This window comes from Falco rusticolus, chromosome 5, assembly GCF_015220075.1.
Source record: "Falco rusticolus isolate bFalRus1 chromosome 5, bFalRus1.pri, whole genome shotgun sequence".
NCBI lineage: Eukaryota > Metazoa > Chordata > Aves > Falconiformes > Falconidae > Falco > Falco rusticolus.
The window spans coordinates 53,503,317-53,525,750 of record NC_051191.1 but is presented as its reverse complement, the minus strand read 5'-3'; the positions used below and the strand labels follow the sequence as shown (position 1 = coordinate 53,525,750).

Here is a 22,434-nt window from a genome sequence, read left to right as displayed (position 1 = left end):
TAATAGTAACTACTTTTCATCCTATTTAAAATGATTATTCTGTCTTTGTCTTCCATTCTGCCTCCAAATGCTATTATTTCCTAATTTTTGCAGCTATGATGATCACTTTATCTTTGAAACATATTTTCATTGCTTTACCCTTTCAAAATTAATGTGGCATGTCACAGAAAGATGTGTGTTAATGTTTTGTTAGTGAGCTATAGATAGCTGTTCTTTTAAATGAACGGGATAACTGTATTGCTTCTGCAATCAGCAGTACCTTCACCAGGTTTTACTGATTTTATGTTTTTTAAACAGAATATACAGTCAGTGAGTAGCTGTTTGTATCTTTGGAGCTTCAGTGTCTTTTAGCTTGATTGAATTTTAAATACTTCAAACTGAAAATGAACAAAACCTCATCTATTTGAAAGTTCTCAAGAATTTCTGTACTTAGTTGATATTTTTTCATTTTTTGGAAAACCCCAATGTACATTATAGAAACAGCTACAAATTTATAGCTTTTTGACTACACAATCAATAAATAATACCTTTTCCTTCTTTCTCAGAACTCAGTGCATCTGTGCCTTATAGAAGAGCGTGTGAATGGTGATATGAATCTTATGCTAACCCTTGTGTTGAAACATGCAGTGATCTTGAAGGAATAGCATGTAAATTCCTTCCCCTGTAAGTAAAATTAAGCTCATATTGCTACTGTAATTTTTTTTAATGTGTACCATATGGGTTCTGAAAATTACTGCAGCTGCGATATCCATTCCTTTTCACTCATTCAAATTTCAGTATCACTCTTGTAAGCAACTCTCAGAAGTTACGTGAAAATGTCTGTAACAAGCCTCTCATTTCCCACAGTATACATTCCTGTTTACATGTGATCTTCCAACAGAAGAATAAGAGGGTTTGCATTTAGCTCAGGGGATTAGCTTCTGGTAGTTGTTAAGTAGAAAGCTATTAAATTAAATGAAGGCTATTCCCTTCTATGGATTGATATTCACATCCTACATCAGCATCCCATGATGCTGTAAATTACTATCCTTCTGGTGTTTATATGACAGAGATCAAAACCTGTAGGAATGGTAAGAGTGGACCAGGCCCTCTCCTGTAAGAGGAAGGGACTTTACACTAAGAGATGCTCATTGGTATGACCGTGAGGGATTTCACAGGGCTGATGTTATCTTGTTACTTAGTAACAAGATTTCCTGCCTCCCCAGATCTTTGGCAGCTATGGAACCACAACAAACTAAAAGAAAATATACCTAAAAACTCAAGGCATGAAATTGAGTGGAAAATTGTATTTTAAATTTCAGGCTACCTCCCTAGGCATATGCAGTTTATGATTGGGAATGTTAGTAATATTGCTAATTTTCTCTGTTGGTATTCCTAGCTTTTTTCCATATGGGCATAGTGGTTGTTCATATCATGATTTTCTTATTAAAAATCTCCTAAAAATGAAAAGTAATGGAATTGATGGACTTGTCTACATTCTCCTATGCTGAAAGTGCACAAGAATGAGACTTTCTATGGAGTCAGTCTAAGTATTTTAACATCTCAAATGAACATATTTGGGTAAAACAGAAGTCTTGTGGAGAAGTTCTTCATCCGATGGAAAACCTTTCTGCTTAGGAATCTAAGCTTCCACCTGGTTGTGGAAGCAGAATAGTCCAAAGTTATCATGTTTGTCAGCCCATGTGAAAAACTGATTAACAATTTAGAAACAGAATTGTGCTGTTCAATGTCTTTTGGGCCTTAAAAAATGCCTCAAAATGCTGTCTTCACCATTACACGGGTAAGTTCTCGGAACTCTGATGGGGAAAGACATTCAAATGTTTCATTTTTCCAGAGTAAAATAATTTAAGATTATTTCTACCATGGTTTTAGAACTAACTATACAATATTTTAAAGGCTTGATGGATGCTTGCCATACTGTCCCAAAAACATGATCCTTGATGAGGTCGCGCTTAAATGTGTTTATCCAGGAGACTGTAAGTATATTTTATTATATTGGTCTAATCCTAGAAATCACTCTAGAGATCTCAGGAAATATTTTAATCAAATGTACATTGATTTTTTTTATTAAATGTTTTACCAGAACTTCCTTCTTTTGAAGAATGTCTCTGTAGGGCATAGACTCGATTTCCAGTCATCCAAAATACATCTCCTACATCCAATCAAGCCATTTCTAAAGTTGAATTCTTTAATTTGTCTAATAGTGTGTTAAACATAACCTTTTGTGATAGTGTTATACTCACCACAACTATATTTAACTATATACTGCTAGCATATCATATGTATATGAGAAAAAGATCCCAAATGGAAGAAATACTTTTGTGGTGAGAAGTTCAGACTTTTCAGTTGATAAGCTACCACTAACAAATTCAGGGCATCTATTTGGTAGTTTTTGATGAGTGAAGTTAGCATATAATTTGCTTATTTTGGCGATATAATATTCTTAACATAGCAATTAAATTTTAATTCTGTCTCTTATTTTACTTTACAAGTTTTGAATTAAATTCATTATGCTTGATATTTGCTAGTACAAAGTTATCTCATATAGTATACTACCTTCCAAAAATATATTTATTCCAAATATTTTACTATTTTGGATTTACTAAATTTTCCATGGAATACCCATGTTTTTTCAAAACTGCTTTGCAAAATCAAAGGCTTCACTGATAATAAAAAATCAGCTACTGCATTTACAAAGAAAATTAGAAAACTTCTTGAGTCAGTTGAGTTCCTCAAAGTCCTCAGGTGAACCTAGAACCATTGGCAAGTTATCTTCTCAGCAAAATGATGCTCTGATTTGCTAATATTTCAGTGGCTTTTGAGCAGAGATAGATGTTGCTATTTTGCTTTACCAATAATCCATAAAAGACAGTGAAACATGCATTTTTCCTTTCAGGCATACCTGTGACACCTACAGAATCAGCAGTTGGAACAAAACCTTCATTGTTAATTTCTCACACGGGTGCTACTACGGAGAGATTTCCTCAGACACCTCCTTTATTTGTTACTTCAGGGACTCAGTCAACTCATACCAGTGTGACAGACAAAGTAACTGTGAAGGCAAACACAACTTTAAGGGGAATGAATATAAGGGCAGAGGCCATTACAGACTTTTAGTCATTGGAAGCATCTAATGCTGCCGCCTATTCAACATTTTCATTACCAAGTACAGTGGAGCCTTCTGATGTACTTCACAGCACAGCCAGCCCTACTGTCCTTTCCAAACTCATCTCTTCAACAGATTTTCCAACTGCTCTTCAAGTACCAGCAGTCACATCACATACTGTCAGTTCTACCGCATCTGTAACTTTACCCATTACAACAGCAACTCCAACAACCCTGCTTTGTGCAAGTCCTATTCCAACACGTTCTGCATTACTAACACCCACATCCCTAGTGGCAGATCCATTTCCACTCGAAACGTTAACCACTCAGGAACTGTTCCCCCTAACTCAGCATCAACGACTTTAATCTCCAAGTGATCTTTTGTTACTTCTGAGCTGCCCTCAGGGATTGGGAAGAGTAGGAGTCCTTCAGTAAGTCATTCTAAGGGAGCAGCAGTATCCTCTGAAGTGTCTTTGCCTGCTTTGCTGGCTGGCAGAGCAACTGTCACAAGACTTGTATTTCTCTTAGGTTCGCAGTTGACACTAAGCACATCTACTTCTCCTATATCTAGTTTGTCTGTTAGAACTAGGTCTGGTGTTGATCAAACTGCAGTTCGCCCAGCACCCTTTCCTGCACTGACTTCAACTGCTCCTCATATTCCTATGACTACTAGATTTGCAAGCTTGGAGACAAGGTTTCCTCAATTAATCACAGTTTCATATTTTGAAACAGCCAAACTCTTGTCTAAAACTTCTCTGATATCATTAAATGCAAGTTCTTTAGCTAGTTTTTCTCCAAAGCCATTTTTATCTTCAGTAGAAATTCCAGTGACTGTTCCCAAGCAGACATCTCCATTAGTAAAAGGCAGTGTTTCTGCTGCTCTGCCATAAGGAGTGTATTTTCACCTCAAGCTGCTTCCCAAATCCCTATAAACACTTCTTTGAGTCCTTCTGTAACATACAGTGCATATCTATACCAGTGCATTCTCTGACTACCTCCCTGAAGCCCAAAGCTATGGCAGATGTCACTGTTGCCTCCAAAAAAAATACTTTCTGCTGCTTCCACTCTTCTAGTCAATCCAGCACTCTCTGATATGTCTGTATCAAGGAAAGCTTCGACAGAAATAAATACATAATGCACACTGATTTTGTTTCAATGTCAACTATTTCTAAAAAGCCAATGAAATCCATTATGGCTACAGTCTTCCCCCTTAGGACACTGGCATTACCTCTAAATGCCACATTAATAACCACTTCAGAAATTAGAGTACCCAAGCAGTTCACACGCGGAATTGAAAACTGACTCTGTGGCACAAAGTTCAGGCATTTTCATTCCCAAAGATCCTTCTCTTACAAAGTTGTCATCTTTATTTACAATCGCATTATCAACATCAGTACCATCTTACGTGACATCGTATATTACAAGTTCTTCATTGATTCCCATAGTCAGTAGGATACCATCATTAACACAAAATATAACTGCTACCCAAACATCAGTTTCATCTCTAGATACACAAGGAACTTCAAAAAGTCCAGTTACAGACTTTCCAACTTCTTCTATACATTTTCCTGCATTCACTTTAAACCCTTCTACGAGCCTTTCAGCAGCGCTAAAGATATCTACTGTAATGCCCTCTTTACTAATGCCTACAGCTCCTGAAGCCACTTTAGAAAGCCAGTGCAGTGGGGTCTCTATGTCCCCACCTCCTCCTAAGACCACTCATATCTCTACTGTTTCTCTAGGAAAACAGAGTTCTTCGGTAAGTTCTTCAGAAGAAGATGGAACGATATCAGCCATATCAGCTGGAATCATCACTGAATCCACTACAACATTGATCACGAACACAACAGTGAACACTACATCCTTAAAATCATCTTATATTTTGCGAAAACACCACCTACTCTCCAGCCAGTTTACTAGTTGCTTCTGGCACTACTACGGCCTCTAGGATTACTACAAAAACTACTGATTCTTTTGTTGCCGATTTGGAGTTTTATATGGCTTCAGTTCCTACCACCATAGGAACACCTGTGCATGTGTCACACAAATCTTTATTTACATCTGCAGTGACTCAAGCTTCACAGAATGCCAAAGAAACTCCCAAAATTATGATCATGAAAACAATTTGTACTACAAGTCCATTGTCACAGATGAAGAGTACCTCATTTACAGCTTCAGAAGTTAAATATGCAACCTCATTTGAAAGAACTGTGGATAATTTTGGAAGTGGTCAGACTTCACATGAGGAGAGAAATGATACCAAGACAAAGTCAACCATAACTGAGAAGTCTTCCTTGCCTTATTTGACAGTAACTGCAGTTCAGACTGTGGCTTTTTCAAGAAATACCACCTCAGTAAAAAATCTCTTTCTGGAGTCCCGGATGTAACAGCATCAGATTGGTCCAAAATCGCAACACAGAAAACCATTAAACCTTATTTCAGTTTATCAGAGCCCACAGAACTGCAGACCAGAACTACAACAGATTTATCTCATTCTAGTGGTGGAATGGTTCTGCCTTCCTCTTCAGAGTCTGTGGAAACACAAACTTCTCTGGTAAGCACAGAAAGAACTACAGCTGTAGCTGACAAGGCTTCCTTTGATACAATGATGCATGCACTGATGTCTACATCTTCTGAATGTGTGGTATGATCAGTTTTACTTGCCCCTATGTGTTAAAATACATATTGTTTTCCATACATTCTGTTATGGTATGTGTGTAATACCGGATATTTTAAATATCTACTACTTTTGTTTCTTTGTATATTTTAAAATACTCAGTTATTCTTAGAGGATTTCTGTATCACTGCTCTTATACTGCCCTGGTACATTTTGCAACCTGGATGTATTGCTTTGCCAAAAAAACACCTTTTAACGCTATGTGCTGATTCTAGATAGCGAAAGATATTTGAGGTGCAGAAAAAACCATAGTCCATGGAATTTTTTGATTTCTGCATAATCTCACCCCATCTTCCTTTTTTTCCATTTGTTTCTGTGTCATTGTGTTTAAAATGATGGATGATTCTGTATTTCTTAAAATGCTTCAGATTATTACTGAATATAACATGTAGCCTCAATGCGTAATGCTGTACATAGGGTATTCCGCCAAAGCTAGATGGAACAGGAAGGTTGTGGGTGAATGGATGTCACTGCCACCTGTTACAACCACATGCAAGCAATGATTCCAAAATAACTGATGAGAGGTCACATAGATTTGGTGATTCTGTCTCAGAGCAGGGTGATGAACATGTAAGCGCTTGGACTTCATAAGGGCAATAAATGTAAAGTTGATTCTGGTTGTTTTTTCCATATATGATAGCCAAGATACCTTGAACCTGTCAACAAATGTAGCCAATATGTGTGTGTTAATATGGGTTGGATGCTATACAACCTTTCAAGGAACTGCCCTAAAGATGTGCCAGAAGTCAGACTGTGGATTTTGAGGAATGCCAGTTCAAGTTAACACTGGTAGCTGTTTCCAGAATGGGAATGTCCCTGTAAGTCACTCTTTTATTTTTAAATACAACCTAGAGCCTTGATCTGTAAATTTCGAGTAACAAATTAAGGGTTTATTACAGTGGGACTATGAGGTTGAATACTGGAAAGAATTTAAAAGAGCTGTTTATCAACAAAACAGAATGAAATATACTGAACACTTTGGTATCTTTGAATTAACATTCAAGAGAGTAAAAATAATTTATTTTTAATAAAAACATTGAAATGAAATCTGCAACATGAACATCAACATTTTCCAGCTGAGACTTTTCAGAATTTCTATTGTTGAAATGTTGAGATTTCAACATTTTGTGAAGAAAAAATTAAATACTGGCATTTTCTGAAAGACAGAAGCCCCAAATTTCAGTTAGATCTAACTACAGTTTTTACTCATACTTGGAAACTGCTGGAATCAGCAGGTGACTGTCTGCAAAGGGAACAAAAGGGCCAAAGAGCAGTCAGCTTAAAAACTTTGTATCATTATTGACACCAATATATCTCACTTTAAAATATTTGCCTCAAGATAAGACAGATTGGTCTCTTGTTACCAGTATCTCAAAAATATGCCTATTTCAATGCATATATTTTATCTCACAATGTACAGATTCATTGAACTTGCCTGTAAAACACTGACAGTGAAAATTTTCAACAATTTAAGCTTTCCCCCCTATGCTGGGCACATAGCAGTAGGTTAAAAGTATTTCCACTGAGTAACGTAAGATACTTGCTTCTGCTTACAGCTCAGTAAGCTGTCTGCAGAACAGGGTCATCAATGTATAAATGAATGTATGTATAAAAGCAAATATTGCTAAAAATGCAAGTTTTTATTAATGCCCAGTATTCAGTTCTGTGGTAACCTCATTAAATGACAGCTCTTTTTTAGGTTAATGTTCTGTACTGTCTGAACTGAGTGTTATTACATTTGATGGAAACAACATAGCCCTCTGTAATATGGCTTCCTACATTTTAGTTAAGTTACCAGCATAAATTATTGTTGCTCGTGTTGAAAAATGTCCTGCTAATCAGGTAAGATTCTTGCATTTCCACAATAATTTTAAGTTTCTTAATATTTTTGTGTTATAGGTATGAAATTCTGCAAAAATGTCACTTAGAACTTTCCAGTAGAAGCCATACCCATTGAAAAATGTCAAGTTACTTAATTTTCAGGGACCATGATTAATCATGCTGTGTAGATAAAAAAAAATATCTCAGTTTAAATAGTAATTGTTATATTATGTTATAAGGAAATTAAAATGCAGGTTCCTTTTAAATTGTCAAGGGTGACACAACTTCTGAATCTGCATGTCTTCTTTCAGGCTCTCCACCCACAAATCTTCTCGAGGACTTGAATTTGTACTTTAAAATATGGTTAAAATACTAAAATATTTTGAATAGTCACAAAAGTATTTTGTAGTCATTTTAGGAAGGTACTAATGAGTTCGGGATTAGTGTGACAAGTTGTTCTTTGTAGTTGTCTAACTCTCTGTATTGCCTACAGTGGGGATCCAGCCACTTTATTTTTAGACTGCCAGTTTAGTCTCATCCTTAGAATCTGTACATACATTTCCTTTACATTGTCCATAGTTCTAATTTATGTAGCCCTTGAACAATTGGATTGTATTTCCATCTCTGGTTTGCGGGTAAAGTTCCTGATGAGGATCTTCATCGGGCTTTTTCCTTCCCACCCCTATTTGATCTTCTATCTACTCTCGCTGGGCAACTGCACACTTGATTTTTAAGTCCTGAGTCTTACACTGTTTTAGAGGTTTTCTTTTAAATTGCTCTCTTCACTGTTTCTTGGTTGCAGTCTAAAGGTGTGAACGCAGCTCACATTTAGAAGTCTGTACCTGTAGTTCTTTAAAAAAGTTTTTGGAAGGGCTTTGTGGCATATGCTGAATCTTCCAATGCCGGTAATGAGTTGCTCTCAATGGTAAAGCTGTTTAGTTAAAAGCCAGCTGAGGTATGGTATATATGAGCTGCAATCTTGTGCAGAAAGATGCCTTGGTAAAATAGCAGTGATATCAAAGTTAAGGCAGGGGATTTTATTGGCATGACCATTGTATTTCTATGTATTTTTAATTCAACTTGTTCAGGACATTGTGTTATCTTTTCTGTGTTATTTTCCACATTACCCCCTTTGATTTAAATCTTTAACAAGTAAATCAAGTTTCCAGAAAGAGTTCATAGAAAGTTGCACTACATTAGCAGGGAAATGTGTATTTTTTATTATTTATAACAAATATGCTATATTAGTTTAATTATGAAGCTGATTGTAGAAGAACTTCAAACACAAAGAAAACAGGCAACTTATTTTTGCTAAATAAGAATGCCCCTAGTTATCATTGCACTTCTAATCTATTTTTCATGTTTTCCAGAGTGCAAATTCAATAAGAAATCTAGTGAGTACTTTTTTCTTTTACTAATTATAAAATACATTAATATTGCACATATTGGAAAAAATCCTTATAGCACTGGTGCAGTATTAGAAAAACAATAGTAACTAAACTTGTTGGTCACTTTTCTTTCAAGGTTCCCCCTGCAAGCACTTCAGGACTCTGTTTTAAGAAATTAAATGTAACAACATGCACATATAAAGTACTTACCAATCGTTTAGCAAGCAAAGTAAGTATATATCACCACTATATAGCATGTGCCCACTTAAAAGATAGCTGGAGAGCTATTCTGTTGTAGAATGCAATAGACTAGATTTATAATGGATGTACTACAGGATTAGGATTACTTTTGCAGTTCAGGTTCCCAGTAATTCATGGTATGCTAGAAGCAAAAAAATACACACTTCTGATACCATGCTTCACTTCTATGTCATTTAGCCAAGAGGATTCTTCAAAGTTCTTTTGAGATTTTAAAGAAGCTGCAAAAGCATTTATAGTTGAGACCATATTTTCAAAAACCCTAGAACCAAACAGAAATGTTCCAAGACATGATAAATCCTTAGGGTGCCTTTCCTGCTAGTCAATAACCGGTTAGAACAGATAATTTTGAATAATTGGGAGGGTGGGGTTTTTATTTTGTTTTATCATACAATATGTGATAAATAAGATTTATTGTTTCATTAATTACAGGCCTTTCTGTATCATTGTTTTATCTCATGCCTAATTATTTTACAGTTATAGGAAATATCACTGATGGAAAGCTCTGTGCTTTAAGCACTGTGACTGTTATTATATGTGGTGGAGGTTGTAAAAAATATATTTTGCCATAAAATGTAAAGATGTATAAAATACATCTTTGGAACCTGTTTTTATCCCTAAAATGTATTTGGTTTATTTTAGATAGTAGTGGACTATGTAATTCAGTCATTACCATTTTCAAAAGAAGGACTCGGTATTCAGGATACTGGTGCAATGTATGTCATTAATACCCCAGCTGGAATTAGCATCAAGTGGGCTCACATTACAGACATCATAGATATACAGTATGGATTACTCTAACACATTAATGAAGACAGAAGACCTTTGTGGTGAGGCTGTGGTGGAAATTTTTTTCTTATTTAATAGTATTCCATTTAAAATTTACACCTCCCTTTTTTGTCTGTGAACTGCTGTCCTCATAGCTCTCCTTGTAAGCCCCATTAGCTACACTGACAATCCTATTTGAGGTGGGCTTCTGAAATTCTAGTAATTAATATAATGAATCAATAATTCTGTTTCAAAGCACTGCTTGCTAATAAAGTTTGCAGAGCAAGTAATGATCATTGTATCTAATTAACTTTTAAAAAAATTACTGATCTCTGCCTGTGTTTAAGGATATTGTTGAAGTCAAGTAAAGGGGAAAATTTTCAATGGAAAACTGGTTGCTGAAGAAGTTCAGATAGTGACAGTATATTTCAGTGATTATGGGAGAAAATGGCAGTGACAGCTTATTGCTATGCAAATCCTGGTAAAAGGTGTTTCTTGGGAAGGGTCCAAATCCCCTGAGCATAGTGAATCTAAATTCAGTTCTCTTAAGGTTGGATCTAGTGTCCAAAACTGTGCTGCAGTGTCCCAGACTTAAATTACAATGATAGTAAATTTAGCATGTTTTAGGCTTCCCTGGTAGCCTTTTTATTACTCTACCAGTATAAATTGCATAGAAATGTGTAAGCAGGCATTTTAGAGTTACTTTATTCTATCATAAATGTTCATTTTCTGGTGCATTGTAATTTTACAGAATCTACCTTATATTGAACAGGAAAATGAACTTTTTATAATCTTTTAAACCGCTTCTACTTTTAAAAGCAAACAAAACAGTTCAGATATGGTTTATATACGCATATAAACAAAGTGTTTAAAATAAATTGCCGTATTCTGTTTGAACAGAAGGAAAGTTCTAGACCTAGTTCTGCTTGTTTTGCTAAGCCATTGAGCCAACAACTAAAATCACAAGTAGAAAGCTGGAACTGCAGTGGACATAGAGCTCCATTTATAAATTCAGTTGACTAATTCTCACAGGTGAGCCTGATTGAGCTTACCTTATCAAGTGCACTTTTCTTTCCCAAAGGAAGTAATGTGGAATGTTTGTTTGTGCTTTGAATATGATGCTCTGTTTCCAGGGGTGTGTAATGGAGACCCTACTGATGACCTGAAAATGCAAATCAAGACAATAATTACAAATATGGAGGAAATTGAACTCTTCATTAGGAGTTGGGAAATTGAGAAATCACTTGATGTAACAACCAGGAGGCCAGTAAGAAACTGTACTGAAGATAACTGCATATACTGTATGGAACTGTTAAACAGAAGCATTTTCATCCCTTGTCACAAGAAAGTGAGTACAAAGATCAGAGAAATTCCAATTGCAAATTAAATAAAAGGTGCATAGTTAAGAAAAGAGTGAGATATATGTGTACATTTGTAATGTTTTCTTATTTTCATGAGTTTACAGCTGGATGGGTTGTGTAATACGTCTGTCATGTTGGCTTCTAATACTTTTGACATGTTGTCCATTGTAAAAACACATCTGTACGGATCCCTGTGCTATTGCGCTGCTTCTTAAATTATTCAGCAGGCAAAGCTCAAAGGAGAGACACCAATTCATCATCTCAACACCAACACATTCCAAAAATTATTTTTATGCTTGACATTGGTCACTAGAATGGAAAGCCTCATGCTTCTGCTGCCTACAACAGCAACGCATACAGTCTGAGACTGATTGGACTAAAGAAATTTCCAGTGAAACAGATGTTATGTAGTCACTATTATGTTAACAATTTGGTAGCATTTCTCACAGAAATCATTATAGTCCGTTTATGGACACCATACTTTCTAATGGGGATATAGCTGTAGCACACAAACTACCCCTAGAGGTGGGTAGTGTAGCCCAGCTGCTTCCTAGAATGGGAAATGAGAAAGCCCCAGATCTCTTGAGGTCTGACTTACTTTTCCCACTAAATTAAAAATCAGGATTAATTGCTCAAGCGGCCCTTTCTTTCTCAGAGATAGATGTGTCCAGACACCTTGGTTTGTGTTGTGTTACTCTCTGGTTTTCATGACAGACAAATGCTGTTAAAGGTACTGCAGGCAGCTGAGCCCCTTCCTTCAAACTCCCAAGACCTCTCCTCACTCTCCCCAGGTAGAAAAAAAATGGAGGGAGTTCTTCTAAAAGGAAGGGGTTAAAGAGGATTTTTTTTTTTTAAAAAAAAGATTAATAGATATTTGCCACAGAAAGTTAATGGGAGGGAGCAGTGGTAAAGGGTTTGGAATCAAGAAGGGGGAGAGAGTAGCACCAGTGGGTAGCAGGATGCTTTTCATAATTGTTTTAACATATCTCATTTAAAAATAATTAAAAGAATCTGAATAGTCAGAATTCCTCTTCATATATATTCCCAGGAGGACTCAGCCTCAGATACAGTGCAATTGCATCTTTTCCTGTTTTTTAGCAAAACCTGGCATACCATCAAAATTGCCAAGAATCTGGTTAATCCATTATGAAATTTGTTTTCCTTCATATACATGATGGTGGCAGAGCCAGAGTAGATGGAGTGTATTATGCGCTTCACAGGCATGAAGCAACTGTACAAGGATAATAACAGTCATCTGTCTAATGAACTTCATGGCAGAAATGAGTGACAGCTTGAAGATTTGCTGAAATCACAGGGACAGCTGGGCTGCAGCACAGTAGTGAACAGGCAGAATGAAACAAAATCTGACTTTTCCACCTTGTTACAAGCTTATGCAAACAAAAGCAGAAATAGATAGGTTGCATCAACTGCATTTAGACCCAGTAATGTAGGCTATCGGGTCCTATAGACACAGAAACAGAAAACTTGGTAATAATTTGTTCACAGCAGGAATTTATGGAGGGTATAGAAGCAATGTTTAGCTGAGATCGTTGACTTTTAGCTGACAGAGCTATAATGTAAAAGTTCTTGCAAGTACTGTGACAGTTTCATTAGGACAGTGTTCTGTGCCTACTAATGAGCATACAAAATTCTGGCAGTTTAATTTTGCAGAATGCGTATTCTGAACAAAATGGTATTTTTTACTTTAGACACTGCTTGTGATTTTTTCCCTTGCAGCTATATTATTTCTTGTAATTAATTATTTATTTTAATTATAGAAAACTCTTTTACTGTTAATTCTCAATTACAGTACGTTCCTAGGTGTCACCACAGGAGTCTTGTGAGAAGATGTGGATCAACAGTATTTTTTTTTGGAATTATGAGTGTGATGCTGTTTCTGCATATGTGGCTTTATGCAACAAGTACAACATCTGCATTAAATGGAGGACATCTGATTACTGTTTTAAGCAAATAGCTATGTTTTATACCCCAATGTGGCATTATACTGCTGCAGTATTTAGCGATGAGTTAAAAATATATTTCTTTCTATTGTTATTTTAAGTACCACCTTGTTCTATCACATCATTAGTAAATCAGGGAACAAGATCCTAAGATGTATTGTTTTAGTCAAAGTTCCATGAATCAGTTTTAATCTTGACTGAATGAGTTACTTACCTAAAGTACTGTTAAAAATATAAATGCATGCTTTCTGTGATACACTCACTGTTTATCCAATGAAATGCTGAAAGAATAACAGCAATACTCAATGTCCTATTTTTATGACTTGCAGCACTGAGCTGTCCTGAGGGCAAGGAATACCAGCCTTGTGTGCAACCCTGTGAAGCTAAGATGTGCTTGAATAAATGGTTTAACGAAGATTCTCCCTGTTTCTATCTAAGGGAAGACAGTGTGTGTAAAAATGGCACTATTCTCCATAAAACAGACTCTGACCGCTGTATACCAGAAGAAAAATGTAGTAAGTGCAGCAGGACAGTGTGGTTTGCAGATGTGCTAATATTAACTGCAGCTCAGTGTAAGTGATGTTGAAGTTCTGTATCAGCCCTCAGTAAGTGTGAATCTTGTACAGCTCTCTTCAGCAGAGTCTAGTTTATCTCAAGCTATCACAGTTTGTGCTTTCAGTTCACTTGGATTCAAGACCCAGTGCTGATGTACTCCTGTTAGGGAAAAATTATAGTAATTCTTTCATAGCTCTCAGGCTTTCTTTCCTGGAGTACTCAGGAAGGAACAGCATGGGCAGGTTCTTTCCCTTGTACTCATTTATTTTCACTCATAGCAAAGCATTTGTTCATTTGGAGTTTATAAGGTCATCATCTTTTCTTGGATTCCTTGATCATAATGCTGCACAGCAGTCTTATGCGATAATTTTATGCAATTCATAGTTGCTTGCAGGAAACCTGCACTCTACTTGTTGAAGGGATGTAATGATTTTTCTCTCAGCATGTACAGATAACAAAGGACAACCCCGCTCTGCTGGGGAGATCTGGAATGGGTCCATGAGAAGCTGTTGCATGTACAACTGTTTAGGAAATGGAAGCATTGTTGCTGTAGAACATGAATGCAACGAGGATCCATCCCCACTCTGTGAAAGAGAAGGGGAAGTTATTGTCCATGTCAGTGAAGAGAGCGCTTGCTGCCCAAAGGAAATTTGTGGTACGTACCACACTTGTTTTCAGTAACTTCTCTGACAGATGACAATCTTTAGACAGGGTTCAAGGTAACATTTTTCAGAAGTGATTTTTAGGTACTTGTGGGTGGTTGAGCCACCAAAGTAGGCTTCTTTGTAAGAAGTGACTCACTGAAATAATTTTCTAAGTCAAACAAATCTTCTGTTAAAAATGAGTTTTTAAGCTCTTGGGTGGAATTTCAAAAGAAATTGATAAATACGTGATGATAGAAGTACCTTGGTAATTGGGGCAGTCATCAGAGCCTGTTCACTTTTCTTATTAGTGCTTTGGTGTCAAGAGCAGTATCCTCTGACCTACTGCTGTTTCCCAGAAGCATTATTCTGTAAGCTGATCACTGAATACTAATATTCTGTCTAGCCATGGTTGTTAGAAAAAGGAATAAATTTATTTCTCTGAAAATGTTGAGCAAAAGACACCTACTTCTTCATAACATCTTCAAGGAAAACAACAACAAAGGGTCCAGCTGATAGACTGCTTTTGCTCATTAGCTAAGCTACCTGTAACAAACACTGTCCTGTCAATTTGTTTAGGGAATATTTTCACCGGGTCATCTTAGCTGGCTTCATGTGTAGGAAGCAGAGCAAGTAAATACCTACTCGATGAGGGATATAACTGTACTTGCACAGTGCCACATGAATAGAGCTACACCAGCCCTGGGCTGAGCTTGGAGATCTACATGATGGTATGGAGTACACTTTAAGCTGACTAGGGCTGCTCTTAGTTTATGGTGCTCTATAACAGATGGTATAAATATCTTGAGCTATATGACTTGCACTTGCATCTTTCAAATATGTTAAATTTGATTGGTTTTTATCCCACAGAATTCAACATGTCATTGTGTGATGCCATTATTCCAACATGCAAACTCAATGAAAAATTAGTCATAGGCTACCACCCCCTGTCCTGCTGTCCACAGTACTGATGTGGTAAGGGAAATACAAAAATACAGTTACTGGGACAATTTCCACACTTGTACTATGTATTGTAAGAAAATTTGCCTTACAAGTTGTTTTGTTAACAGAATGGGACATTGTAAATAGCACCAGGCCACAATTTCCAATACATTTTTGTGTTTGTGTTCTGTGTCACTTTTGATTTACAGTCTATTTGTGGTATTTAGTTTTACTGAGTAGATGTAGAACTTATTTTCTTTATCTTTTTAGTATTGTTTCTGTGACTCTTTTTAAAATAGTGTTTATTTCATATCCTATAGAATGTGATCCTTCAGTTTGTTTCAAGGCTTCCCAGCTGGACTGCAGAGAAGATCAATTTATTGTTGAAGCAAAACAGGAAGATCCCTGTTGTTTCTCTTATCTCTGTGGTAAGAAGCCTCTGATATCTTCATGGATAACTAAGGAATAGTTGAGTATTTACAAATACTATAGTTCCAGTCTTTATTTACAGTATTTACAGTAGTTTACAAAGTCAGTATTTACAAAGTCTGTAGTTCCAGAACTAATAACTTACCAGGAATTTTTGGATAGGTCAGTGGGACTTCACACAGGTCAGGCTGACTTTAGCATGAATTATTCTTGGGGTTTGGGATCTTTTATTTCCAGCATAACTTTGAACATCATACTTGATCTTTGTTATGGTTTTGTATTTGAATGTCAGTCCATAAAAGCTGTTACTGTTACCCAGGTACCAAACATAATATGATTTGTTATATAATCTGTTAAAAAGAATTCACATGCTAACTTTTTAGTATGTAAAACTTTGTAAATGTCTGGGGTTTTTTTTAATTTAGTTTGTGAATCCTGTATTAAGCCTGTTCCCTTGTGTAATGAAGGGGAAATTCTCACTGTGGACCTTAATACCATACATTACTGTTGTCCTCATTACTACTGCAGTAAGTGTAATTGTTGTCAGTTCAGTATCTTAGCAAATTTGGTAAAAATGACAGGCTGTGTGTGTGGAGAATGGTTTGATTCAACATTTGGGGTGAGCTTTAGACAGAGATTAAGAGATCAAAAAGAGGGTGTCTGCATTTGAGATAGGTTCAAAGTTCTTCATGTACTCAGTGGTGTTGTAACCAACCCAGTCAAATGAAGTCTGGAGAAGTTATTTAGTACATCAGACAGCATATAGCTACTTTCAGGGTGATCTCAACACCAATACATTAATGTGGAACCGAATCCCATCCTTGGGAGTATAAATATATAATTTTTCATATAATAAAACACCTGTAATAAAATAGCTTCTATGTTGTTGTTCCTCTGTTGTACCATTCATTAGTGTTTAGGCATTTTCTTTGCACTTTTAGCTTTTAAGGGAAGGAGTAGGGCAAGGGTTTCAAATACTGCGAGGCTGACTGCCATTTGAACAATGAGCAGCCAGAAGAAAAATATTGGCAGTGTAATGTAGTCTCTTTGGTAGCTTCGTGAAGCACAGAAATTGTGCTTTATGTTCTTAAGTAATGTCTACAAGTGTAACTGCTTAATTTAGATTAACTCTTGTCCTGTTGCAGTCTTTGGGTAATTTTAATGAATTGAATTGTCTTCCAGTAAGTTTGGATCTTAGCAGTTTTTGCTTCAGGTGGTTCCCTATTTTGTTCCTTTCTTTTTCCTAGTACTTGCACTTAGGTGAAAGTTTCTGCAAAGGTGTTTGGCACTGGTTTTGCCACATTTTGGCAGGTAGAAAGTTAGATCTTCATATGTGGTCTTCTTTCAGAGTCCCAGTAAGCCACCTCCAATAAGGCAGGCAGGTATCTTCTTATTAGAATCATTCCAGGAGGACAGTTGCTCTCTGTTGTATAGAAATGTGCTTTACAGCAAATTTTAGCTGGGAGAAAAAAAAACATGTTCTCCAAAAGCTGTGATTTTATTAGTCTTTAATACCGGCTATCAGCTTGAGTGACTCTGAAGTCGAAACAATATTAAATGATTCCTGTGTGATGTTTTTTGAAAATCTAAATGTGCTTTAAGGCAATTAACACAATTAAAATTATTTAAAATGTCATTATTTTAGAAGTAGTTTATCAAGAGAAATATAAGCTGGAAAATTCAAAGGAAATTTGATTAAATTCTTACATGTCTTTTCCCCCCACTTAGTTTGTGATGAAGATCTTTGTTCTGAGCCTCCTATGAATTGCACAGATGACATGACACTTGTGGAGAAAAAAATACCTGGGCACTGTTGTCCAGAATGGCACTGTGGTAAATATTGTTTTATTCCTTAGCCACTGCTGTTAACAAAAGCTAATTGATAATATCAGTTAATAAATAAATTATTATTTATTTATTATTTTTATTTATTAAAAAAGTTAATAAATAAAAACTAACACAGTTTTCTTGTTCTCAGAACGTAGCTGTGAAAACACTACTGTGCTGACCTGTAGATTGGTAAGCACTGTCCTTTAGAGATATTTACTAATGGTGTTCAACTCCCTTACCCTCTCCCTTTCCATTCCTTGTTTCAATCAGTTGTAAAGGGTGATGAGGCTGAATTGGGACAGGCTGGGACTACCTCCCAGTCCCAGCTCAAGCGTGTAACTCCATCAGGTGTCTGCACAGTGTTGTCAGCTATTCTTGGGGAAATTTCACTTTGTGTGTTGTAAGATGTCAAAAGAAGAAAACCAACTGTAATACTATTCTGTTCAATGTTGACTCAAAACAATATGCTGGAAGGTTTTCCACGTAAATAATTCCCAATTGTTTTTAATAAGTAATGAAGAATGAGCTTTATGATCTTACATATCATCTGGAGAAATGTGTTATTTTGTTAATCATTTATGGTTTTGATTAAAATGATTTAATATTATTGAATTTAGCCAATATGAGAAGTCATAAATATTTTGCTTCTCACATACTTTCTCATAATAGGGACTGGAATCTGGAAAATAATTACGAGTGAATGTTCAGACTCCCGTTATTACCACAGTGACAGGGATATTTTACCTATCAAATGCCAGTAGCTTGTCCTTCTCTTCCCTTTATATGAGGACTCCATAATGTAAAGTCTAAACAGGTGTGGCAAATTTCAATAGCTTTCACCTATCTTTTGGAAGAAAATTCATAGGACACAGTTTTTTTGCTAATATGTTTATTATTTCAATAACTTTGTATCTCAGGAAATATTGCTGTTTAGGGACTCTGCTATTCATATGCATTCCTAGAGGAAATTAAGTACTTTGCTCCTCTTTAAAGAGATAAATACATTTAATAACTCTGAACATGCTACTGTTTCTTGAGTACATTGCAATTTTTCTCTTTTATGAAAGCAGGGGTGGAAGTGATTAAAGTAATATTTTACATTTTTAGAGAAAAAATGTCTGTTTAGTACTCATTTAATTGTGCATGACTGCAAACTCTTTTATCTTTTTAATTCAGGGAGAAGTTAAAAAAATAGATAGTAGTATTTCCAGTGTTTGTGGATACATTCACTACATTTGCAGTAACTTTTCCATATTCCTAGTTGTTTTGTTTCAGTTTTTAGTAAAACGTACATGCAGAGAAAGTAGAAATATGACCACGATAACCTTCTCAAATGTAAACACCCTTTAATCTTGTTTTTATGGGTGTCCATCTACTTATGCAATTACTCTCTCATTTCTCAATATGATGCTTTGCCTCTAACCCATTTTGTGTCTGTTCTGGAGGGGTGCAGGAGTGTTGTAAAACTGCCCATGCTTTCAGAGTCAGGCATGGCCCTTCTGGTGCAAGGCAGGCAGGAAGCAGGCTGTTAACCTTAGCTGCATGTGAGTGGTGTGACTGCTATTAGTCCACCATCAACCACAACCAAGACAACATTCACATGACAGCAAAAGATCTGTCCAGCCAGCACGAGGGTAGGTGCCCAGTCTTAAGATTAGACCTCTGCTCCCTTCCATCACTCAGCTACTCTGTGAAGGCTAGACTTCAGCTGTGCTGTGCATGAGGGTGCTTGAGGTATGCTGCTATCCTGACTGCAGCCCAGGCTAGACTGCCTCTGGGAGCACAGAACAGAGTTACGGTACAGCTTGAGCATATTACTGTCCCACAGGTAATTGTAGACATACTAGTTTAATTGACAGAAAGGCTACATTTTGTGATGTGCAGCGTAAATCATATAATGTACTTAGCTCAATGTTGAATATTAAAAATAAGAAAAACATATTATTTTTTTACTTCCATAGCAGGAACATCATCAATTTTAGGCAGTTTTGCATTTTGTAGCAGTTTCTTAAGATGAACTCTACCTCCTCCCCCCTTGTTTGGTAATTAAACCCACAAACCAATCAAGTCTAGAAGAAGTTAGAATACTTTTGCAGAACATAGGACTTTGCCCTACTTTTGTCTTCACAGTGATTCTGTTAATTTGCTTGGGGGATTTTTTTCCCCTTTTGGTAACATTTATTTCTTTTGGTGTTAGAGAAGGATGATGTGTGCATCTTCCAAGACGTCACAGTACTGAATCCTGGACAGTCAGTGATTCAGTACTTGGATGGAGACCTTTGTGACACTGTGCAGTGTTTGCAAGAGAAAGATCAGAACATAGGATACAATGCTATGCATTTCACAATGGTGAACTGTTCCCAGCAATGTGAAGCTGTGAGTATTCCTAAAATACAGGAATGATGCAGTTTGTGAACACAACTACACAATCAGGATAAAAGTCAAAGCGAAAACTTTTGCTAGTCCTGTTTGCTCAGCCAGAACTTGAGAACTTAACAATGATGATATGTATTTTCTGTCTCCAGGTTTATTTTCAGAGGCAATTTCTAGCAGCATACATAATCATATCCATCCATCCATCTGTATATTGTTTCTCTTGGTATTTTTAGTTTCAGAAAACAACGAATTTTCATATACTGTATGTTTATAAAATGCTTTTTTTTTTTCTCCTTTTTTTGCTTTCCTTTCTTTCCAGCATCAAATATATATTCCTTCCTCCAGTCACTATACTTGTGGTACTGTCAAAATGTGTCCTGTTCTTTTCATACTAAGAATGGAACACTAATTGTGTATGAGGTAAGTGCCTCTAGACAGAGATAGAAAATAACTATAATGATATGATAAACATGTGTCTGACAGTCACTTCTGTGTTAACTCATGCTGTGAGTCTTGCTTCATATGATAGGAAAAAAGTGTGTTTACTTAAAGACCTGCCATTTCACACTGGGTGAACACCTTATTTAATTTTATTGGTTGTACTATTTTCCATAAAGATATGCAAATGTCATCATTTACTTAAGGCTGGATATGCTCCAAGTGCAGGGTAGGGTTCAAATTGTAACTCCAACTCATACACTGTCCATTAGTTGCATTGGGAGCTTCTGATTCTACATCAGGACTACTGTGTCTCCCTCTTCCCAAGGCCACTCTTCTCATCCTGGTTTCAACAGAAAGGAAGTGTACAAACTGAAGTACAGGGGTTCAGGATCCCGATGATGTGTTCCAGCATCCACATACAAGGGAATTCAAATGTGGCCACAGCTTGGTTCATACCTCCCATTGCTTTTGGAGCAAAAGAAACCATCAGACTTTTTTTCTGGCACAGAGCCTCTTCATTCTGCACTAGGACACCCATGCTGAGCAGCACGCTGGAGAACGGAGCCATGGCTCCAGGGAGGAGTAGCCACCGGTCATTAGAGGACGGTCTTTCCCTTTGCTCCCTTATGGGCAGCCTGCAACAAACTCTTCACTCCAATAGGTACCATAGTGTGAGGGCACCGCTTTTACAGACATTCAAGGTTGGAGGTAAAGCTGAAATGTTCTATATTTCCTGACAGTGATTTTGTTTTATATATTCAGGAAGGAAGCACCTGGAGCTCCAACTGCACCAACTACAAGTGCACAAAGGCTGCTGCAGGGGCTATCATACTGGGATCAAGTGTTGTCTGTCCCCCTTTTAATGACAGGGAGTGCACCAAGGTTTGTACTTTGGGTACTTTGGGTGAGGTAAGTGACAATAACTGATCTGGAGATTGGCTTACACTTGACAACACATGCATACCTCATGCACTTTCTTTAAACTAAAGAAGTGGTAAGTAAAAACATGTAAACGAGCAATTCAGTCTTGTTTGCTGTGTTCCTGTTTGCTTTTTGACTGCCAAAATATCTGTGAGAAGTATGAAAGTTAGTTTTGGGTCTTAACGATGACTGCTTTTAAAATATTGTGGAATTGGAAGTATGCTTGACTACCACTATATAAAGTGCTAACCACTGTGTCTGATTTCTGTTTGGAATTGCCAAGTTCATAGTACACATTCGCTAAATAAATTGGATGAAGCAATTCAGAAATGCTGCATATAAAAGTGGGCTATATTAAGAATTCCCTAAGTTGTGCAAAGATTAGAAAGATGACAGAGTGTATATAAACTTTATTATCTCTTAAACTAGACTTTGTATAACATACCATAAAATAACTGTCACACCTGAAAGACTATCTACCTACTTCATATATCTAAAAATGTAAATTTGGCATACTTATATAAACTGGTTTGAAGAATGTGGATGCTTTACATACATTACATGTTTGTTTACAATTTAATTTCTAACTTAATACTTCTCTAATTTTGTAATATTTCTTATCATTCTTGCACTTGCAGTATACCATATATTTAATATAAGCTACAAGTAATAGAGCAAATATACATGTAGAGAGGCTAAGTACCATTGCTGCCTGGACTACAGATTATAAATTTAGCATAATTTATAGGACCTTAGCATAAGTCCTACTTATCCATTCCACTTGTTTAAAAAAGTCCTTATTTCTTCCAATCCTGAAGAAAGCATTTTATCTGAAATTAATGCCTTTTCTACTTTTACGTTATGCTAGAGTTTCTTGCCTGGAACTCTTTTGTCACTACCTATTAGGATCTTTTCTAAGTAATAATGATTACAATTTTAAAGAATGGAGCCCTAAAATTA

The 22,434-nt window shown here is 36.4% G+C and overlaps 1 pseudogene; it reads left to right on the top strand.

Moving 5' to 3' along the window:
* The window catches only part of LOC119148378, a 30,840-nt pseudogene extending 8,686 nt beyond the window's left edge, over positions 1 to 22,154 (top strand).
* The last annotated feature ends 280 nt before the right edge of the window (positions 22,155 to 22,434 follow it).